Source organism: Amblyomma mixtum, chromosome 2 (assembly GCF_055824585.1).
Source record: "Amblyomma mixtum isolate Tamu chromosome 2, ASM5582458v1, whole genome shotgun sequence".
In the NCBI taxonomy this organism is placed as follows: domain Eukaryota; kingdom Metazoa; phylum Arthropoda; class Arachnida; order Ixodida; family Ixodidae; genus Amblyomma; species Amblyomma mixtum.
Window position 1 is genome coordinate 50,538,060 of NC_143013.1, and position 8,465 is coordinate 50,546,524.

The 8,465-nt window shown below is 47.2% G+C and overlaps 1 long non-coding RNA gene across 1 annotated transcript; it reads right to left on the reverse strand.

Annotated features, from left to right (window-relative positions):
- Positions 1–2,597: 2,597 nt before the first annotated feature.
- Positions 2,598–8,007, reverse strand: LOC149359324 (uncharacterized). Its single transcript, XR_016288268.1, has 2 exons — positions 7,278–8,007; positions 2,598–6,261 (listed from the first exon to the last, which is right to left on the reverse strand). It is a non-coding gene; the product is annotated as an uncharacterized LOC149359324 (long non-coding RNA).
- Between the last annotated feature and the right edge of the window lie 458 nt (positions 8,008–8,465).

Consider the following 8,465-nt stretch of genomic DNA (forward strand, 5'->3'; position numbering starts at 1 on the left):
ACCGCCTCAGGCCGCACGACCCCGCCAACCCTCCCATGTCACTTAAACTAGGGAATGATCCCATTCCCCTCGTCTCAAAGATTCGCATCCTGGGCCTTGTCCTTCACTCCATCCAAGCTCTCCATCCAAGCTCTCCGACACCATCCAAGCTCTCCAGACCCAAACTCATCAAGTCACCCGTCTAATCCGACGCATGGTGAACCGGCGCACAGGTCTGCGAGAGCGGAACACTCTACGCCTCACCCAAGCCTACATCACGAGCCGCACGGCGTACTCATTCCCCTACCTCCCCCTAAAGCAGAAGGAGCGAGACCGCATCAACGCGCTCCTCAGGAGCTGCATGAAGGTCGCCCTCCGCCTACCCCCCAGCACCTCTACTGCCCGGCTCCTCAACCTCGGTACCCACAACACATTTGAGGAGCTGGCAGAAGCCACTCTAACAGCAGCATAGCTGACTCGCCTGTCGGGTACCACGACAGGCCGCACTATGCTCTGTCAGCTAGGCATCACCCTGATCATCCATCCTACCGAGGAGGCCCCCATATTTCCAGACCTACGCTCCCATCTCATCATCCATCCCATCCCTAAAAACATGCACCCAGAGCACGACGGAGAATGCAGGGCAGCCCGCGCCAAAGCCTTGCACAAGTTTTACGGCGACAGTTCCGAGGTAGCCTATGTGGACGTGGCAGCGTACTCGTCGGGCTCTCGCATGGTCCTCGCCGTCGCTAACAATCAGGCCCGACTACTCGCATCAGCCTCCATCACCAGACTCATCAGAAATCGCAGAGGAAGCAGCCATTGCGCTCGCTCTCATCTCCACCTCTGCCACCAAAATTCTCTCCGACTCAAAATCTGCCCTGTCCAATTTCGCTAAAGGCTTGATATCCCGCACCGCAGCTCGGCTTCTACGCTTCTGGCACCCCACCCGCCCTGTAACCCTTCTCTGGACCCCCGCACACGCAGGCCTCCCGGGTAACAAGGAGGTCCACTCCCTCGCCTGAGGTCTCACTTTCCGGGCTGGAGTTGGACCCCCTCCAACATCCCAGGAGCGTCTGCTTACCTTCAGAGATATCCTTACCCACTACCGAGATACCCGGCGCGTTTATGCACCACCGGCTCCCTCTCTAACCCTAACCCAGGCCTCCCACTGGCGCCGACTCCAGACACGTACTGCTCCTTACCCTATTCTTCTTCATGCCCGCTACCCCGATCAGTTCCTTTCCTCCTGTAAGCTCTGTGGGAAACCGGGAGACTTTCTTCATATCCTTCTCACATGCCCCACCTTCCCACACCCTCCATCTCCAACCACGGCGGAGTCATACTGGGAGACTCTCATGGCCAGCTCCGCTGCTGCTGACCAGCGCCGGATAATTACCGATGCCTTGAAGCGGATAGCCCTCCAAGGACTGTCCTTTGCCCTTTAAGGGCTACCCCTTTAGGGTTTCCTCGTGCCACGTAAGGGGAGACAATGTTTGCCCCCTCTGCATTGCTTGGCAATAAATGTTTCAACCACCACCACCAGAGTGACCCAGTGTTAGCTGCAGGTTTTTTTTTAAGTTGTATACAACTCACCACTGGCCAATCGCCAGAGTAAACGAAATCAGCTTTCCATAGCGTTTGACTATATTAAACAAGGCAGGTATCAAAATTCTAGAGCTTGTAATTTTTTTCTTGTGATATGCTTCCTGTTTAGGTGACAAGAAGAGTTTCAACAGCAGACTACTTTTTCGTCGTGGAGGAATTCTATGCGGCAGTTCTAGATATGGGTGGAGCTTCACTGCAGACTTATAAATTCTTTCCAAGTACAGAGATGTATTATTAATGATTCTGTGAGTATAACAGTCAACCAGGAAACCTTCAGGTGTTCCGCCATTTGAATAAAAAAAATTTTAAATTGCAATACTCAATACACTGTAGCGCAGCAAGAGACGAGAGACGAACACCATGAGCCCTAACTTCCAACAAATTTTATTCTCCTGAAGCATCACATTTATACGCCAGAAAACAGGAATCACATGTGCCAACAGTATCAATTCCTTAGAAAAGTGAGCTCTTTATCTGAGAGGAGAATAGAAGGTGTGCTTACATATGTGCATCCTGACCTATATATCTTTGCAGCTTCAATGATTTCGCGCGTTGCCCTTTCTCTGCTTTTTCCTATTACCACACTTTTATCAAAGAAAGACTTACAGGTTTTTGACTTGCATGTGAGAATGTGATCAACCAGCGATCCGCCTTGCCCTTTTCTGACGTTGCAAGCGTGTTCCATTAGGCGCTCGTTCAGACATCTCCCCGTCTGGCCGATATAGTGTTTCCCGCGTGGCAAGGGAATTTTATACACAACACCTTCATCGCACGTGATGTAGGGCTTCTGGTGCCAAGTTGCGCATCCGTGAGCTTTGTTGGTGTTAATGTCTTTGTTGGTGTAAGTGTTTGCCTCTCGTCTCTTGTGTCCGCATCTTTTGCTGCGCTACAGTGTATTGGAACTATGTACCAACAAGCCCAAAAAGCCACGCTACTGTAATACTCACTCCAGCACGGCAATAACAGCGCTACAGCACTGGAGGGCATATATCTTGAACAAAAGCGAGAAATTGAAGGAAAGTATAACACAGGTCGGTTTATTATTGAATAGTCCAGTTCACGAGCAAGCACGGCTTAATTCACTGGAATAAAAACTAGAGCAGCCCCCTTTGAACACTGTGCTAGCCACCACACAATCCCTGTAGCAGATGAGAGCATATGTGCACATATAGGTGGGCTCAGGGTTCTCCATGGGGAGAAAATCAGTATCACCGTAGCGCCCCCTACCCACCGATCCCTACCATTGAGGCCCCCACAGTCATAACACTGTGCTAAGATGATGGTTGGTTTGGTTTATTGGGGTTTAACGTCCCAAAGCAACTCAGGCTATGAGGGACGTCGTAGTGAAGGGCTGTGCTAAGATGAGGAGTGGTTATAAAATTTATTTTTCAATGTGACTGGATATTGCAAAATATTTTCAAAGAATCAACCAAATTACATTGGAAAACTAAAGAAAACAGAGACAATGTTCAAGGGCACTTGTAGATGCATGCAATGGAAAGACTTGCATGAAGCAATAACAGTGAACTGCAGTATTAGACTTTCAGTGTGTAGTGACAATGTCACTACCAGGCAGATACTCAACTCAACCAAATGCGAAAAAAAAACATACAACATTGACAACAAAGCGGTTGAAGTATATTGCATTTAGTGCAGCATGCAGCAATGAAAGAGGTGTATAAAAAAAATTTGTTGGTATCATGCAGTGAAAAAAAACTGCAGGCAAGAGGGAAACTCAACATAAACAGCCAAAAACATGCAGCAGTTATGACTAACAAAAAATGTGGGAGTACACAAAATTAACCTCCTCCCTCTGAACAGCGGTTGAAAACTAAATAGAAAGCATACACACAGCTTTGTTTCCGAAGGACAGAACTTTGATGGCAAACACAAGTACAGGTGCGGACATATATTAAACGAAGCACGCTATTTAGTTCTAAATAAAATGGTGCTTTAATAAAACATGGTGCTGGGCTAGTTGGTAATCCATACTTGGTAGGAAGACAGCGCAAAAAACGACAACCACAGGGGAGGACAAGACACAAAAGAACGCTAACTAAGAATGCTGCTTGAACTATCATGGAACAAAGAAACATTGTTTGTCCTTGAGAAAGTGCACTAGCATCTACTACCTGCATGCACCATAGCTGCTACTTTCTATTAGGCAACGCATGACATGAAAAATATTGGCAGCGTGCTCCATTTACTTTTGTCCGCACCTGCACCACCTTTTAACAGCAGTTCAGAAGCCTTTCTTTAGGCACTGGTATGATAAAGCAAGTGGCCTAGCTTCTATTTTACCATAACATAGGTAGCTGCACAATTAAAACACTAAATAACTCAATGAATCTAAACTTGACGAGTGGAACAAGTGCCTTGAGCCAAAGCAGCTAGTATTATACATACAACAGCAGCTACACAAGGTGCTACCCCAGGTGGTCAAAATTTCCGGAGCCCTCCACTACGGCGTCTCTCATAGCCTTAGTCGCTTTGGGACGTTAAACCCCATAAACCAAACCATCTAATCTCCGTCTTCTTGCTAATGCAAAAACCATGTACTGCACATTTTCGTGGAAGCTTGCAAACTCACTCTGGTGACCTGTATAACTATGCCCTGTCAGCTCTGCATTAATCTTCAGCTACCAGGACACACGGCAAAGTTTCAACAAAAGATCAGCATGGCAAAAAAAAGTACCACACAAAGAGCTGATTCGAATATACATATAAATCGCACAGATCACAGTTGACATATGAGAGAATCACGCGTAGCCACTGACCAATTCTTCCCAGTTTGCGCCACAGAAGAGGGGCTATGAGCCCAAAAAAGCTTGTTGTCCTGTTTGAGTTGACATGCAAGTTTAATCTAGCTTATGCGAGGTTACAAACAAGAGTAGTTGTACACTAGCATGAACAGCTTTCCTTGAAAAAACAACTCGCACAGTCCAGCACTGACATGCATGTCCAATTAATGGGCTCCACTCAGATGCTCTGCTTTGGTGCTGGAGATGGGAGTACACAGACTTTCGCAGCTCACTTTGAGATGTGGCCGAGCATTGCAGACCACGTGATTTGTCATGGAAGGACACAAATGAGCTCACATGCATGCCTAACCTGCATTGATAGCATACAGAGGTAGCAACTACAACAGAGCTCAGATCAGGCGAAAAATGGGGCTTATCTCACATTTCGAAGCGGCATGACAAAGGAAAGTGCTTGAAAGCAGAAAAAGCACAGTACACAAGTAGGCGCACCTTCCTTCCAGAAGCAGCTTTCCATATAGGTTTTACTTTCAAGCTTTGACTTCAGGCAACAAAAGAGGTGATGACAGCCCAGAATGTACCTTTGACATGCATTTTGTTATAAACCACCTGTTTATAGTCCACCATGTAAAACCACTTAATTTGTTTATATATGCCACTGGTTGTCGTGCGATAAATGTGCCATGTGCCTTGAAACCAAGTGGCTCAGGGCTTTCAGGCCATGTATTACTGCACATGGGGAGTGAGACGGTATAGCTTTCTGTAGCATTGCAGGTGAACTGCTGGAATGCATGCACATAAGACAAACCTTTTTGTTCTGACTGTAAGAAAAAAGCCACAAAATGTTTCTTTTAAGTAAAATTTGCATTCTCACAGATCAGCAGTCTGAGCAAACTGACAGTTTTGGAGATACTGATAAGTTATGCAGTGATTATGAAAGCACAGAATTGTTTAACTAAATAAATCTGCAAACTTTTTACAAGGTTACCTCTAGGTCCAAAGAAAAGCTGGCAGAGCCAAACCAACATGCATGGCTATAGCACGCGTGTTACCTATCAGAGCCAGGTAGATATAGCCACATAGTACAGGTACACAGGGCTGTACTACGGAGCAAGCAATACTTACAATGTTTGCCCAAGACACGTCTAACCAAAGATCAAAACGTACTGCAGTTAGTAAGTCAAGTTCGCCAGAGGATTGTGCTAAGACTCCACTTTGAAAAAAAATTAAAAATAAACGTGAACTGCTGCGAGTTGAGTTTAATGTGAAGTGCCCTCACAAGAAACTGGAAACGCAAGACCTGTGCTTTAGGAGCAGCTGGTACAGTAATTCTATTCTCATTCATGGCACATGGTGACAAGTCCAGAACATTGAACGTTGCCTAGCTGTGCCTCTCGCCATGGTGCAACATTGGAGCAGAGGAAAAGCGTACTTGCAGTATCCTTTTTTTTTTTTAAGAAAACGGTGATTAAAGGAGTTACTGTTCAGCTGAAGCTACAGCCTAGGTCAGCGTACGTCTCATACTGTCAAGAGGAAAGCAGATGCCCACATTTCTCAGCACACACTGGTGTATCATTGGTTCTGGATGTTTCACGAAGAGAGTGCAGAGGCAGGCACTTTCATGCCAGGCATGAAAGAAGGGATTTAGTGAAAGCGCTAAAGTATCATAGCAACTGTCCACAGTGTGTCGCTGCAGTGCACTGTGTGGATGGCCAGCATTTTGTAGGTGCATCACAGAATGCGTGTAGTGCCTTGTAGTCGTCCAAACTGCAGAGGTCAAGATGTCAAGCAGAGACGGCAGACCGGGTGGCCAGGAGGAACTGCCAGCTGGTTTATCAGTGGCATGCACATTTGGCTATGGAATCCAGCTGCCAGGTCAGGAGGTCATGGGTGCACATTCTGGTAAAGGATGATGCTGAATATTTAAAGGAGGCGAAGCAGAGTTGGATGTCTCATGTTAGAACGCAATAAATGAGAGTGGCAGTGCCAGCATGCTATCTGCACCACATCTGATGAAAAACTCTGTGATGCCAGAGCACCACAGCAACACCTCTTGCTCGGAGGTTGCTGCCATCCACCGTGCCCTTTCTTAATCTCAAGGAAAGCGTCCAAACAGAGGCTGTCCTTGTGGAACCCGGCTACGACTTACACACTGAGTGGCGTGCCCGTGATTTGCGAGATTCCCAAGGGGTACTGATGCGATGGGCGGCAGAGCAGTTGAAGATGGCTGTGTAGGCATAGTTGAACGGCTTGAGCATTGGCTGGTAGCAGAAGGAAGCCGGCTCTGGGTGCGACAGGTAGACAAAGATGACTGTGCCTACAGTGCAGCTGTGCCACTTCCCAGCAGGGCATCGAGGGGGTCGCGCAGCATATCCACTCTCGCCGGCATGCGGACAAGTGATGGGTGTCCCGGCAATGTGTGTGGCGCGCGTTGCAGCAGCCAGCGAAGCAGCTCGTGCCACATGGACACATTATTTCCCCTAGAGCAAGGCAGCAAAGTGCTAATATCACTGCCCGGCAGACATCGATCGAGCAAGCCAGACAGAACGTACAACTTGTGTTCTGTGCCACAGGTTCAGAATCCTTTTAGCACCAGAGAACACCATGTTTCTCAAGTTTCCATCCCTTCCTAGATGTCTGACACATACACAGAAAAAAAGCACGCAGAGACATGCGCCCCTCAAAAAATGCTGACAGTCAGTTAATAATGACTCACTGTATAATGAAACTGTCTGCTGTGCGCAACCATGTGTGATTTCTTTACCCCCAAAATACTGAACAGGGAAAATAAAGGGGAGGGGGGGAGGGGGTAAATGGGTGTACCCAAAGCACTCTGTGGAACGCAGTTTGAGAATCCCTGTTCAAAAGGCAATGCATCTAGGTCATTCAGTGCAGGTGAGAGTCCGTTGTAAAAGATTCAGCTGTACTCACCTTGAGCTGTGCTAACTCTGAAGCAAAGGAAGGCACGCTTACACCAGTCAGCCATGCAGTGAACACGGGGAGTCAGAGCAGCAACAGAACTACTGTGCACAAATCTGCACCAAGAACTGGACTCGAGGTGAATATACTAGTTTTCCTTGACCCGAGTGAGTGTGCAAGATATGAGCATGATCTTCAGTATTGGTATATACTGTAGCAAATGTTTGAAAAATTTGTTACATTCCCAAATTTCATGCAACAAATCATCCTGATGGAGGGAAAAAAAGACCGTATTTTGCAGTCTACAAGCCGCATCCCCTAGCAAAGAGCAGTTCTTCAAAAAGAAAAAAAAAAATCACGCCAGTCGCACCGGTGTATAAAATGTGCCTGTTCATAATCAGTAAGCACTACAGTAAAACCTCGTTAATTCGGTTTTAAAGGGGCTCTGAAGGGGCTCCCAATAAAGTTGCGGTATGCCTAGGATGTTAAAGCACGCTGCTTCACAAATACCCTTCAGAAAGAATTTTCTTAATGCATTTTGCAGAAGCTGAGTTATCTACCGTCAAAATATGTTTACGCGCCTTCGCGCCTTTCTTTCTCCTCTCGTCACTTTTTGCACGCCGACATGTCAGCGCAACCGCCGGCCCCACCAACTCGGTCCCTTCGCCCATGGAGGAAAAAAAAAACTGCCTCCGCCGGCTGCCGACGCGCGCGGGAGGAAGGGGAAGGGGGCGGAGTTTGCGGCCGCGGCCATGGGAGCTGCATGAACACTCGGTGGCCTGTACTAGAGTGTACTATTCTAGTACACTCTACCTGTACCCTGAACACCCTTTTCAGGGACCTTTTAAGAGAACAGAAAAGGCGTCCGAATAATATTTCCAAGTTTTTTATACGAATTATTAGTGATGCGTTCATTTTCGTCGGCAAAATGACCCCGAAATTGAAATAAAATGAAATAAAAACGTAAAATAGTGGCGCCATCTAGTAAAGGCAATGTTAACTACAAGCCGTTGGAGCCATAGAGTTTCTTACTACTACCTAGAGGGAAAGCTGGCGGCGCTGCACTTCAGCCGCCATTAGAGTTACTGTATATGCTACCAAAGGTAGCAGAGTTGCGCGTCTGTTTGATCAACGCCGCTCGCGACTCCATTGGTAGAGCGCCATCACGTGGTGTCCAGGCAACCGTGTACTGCGGAGAAG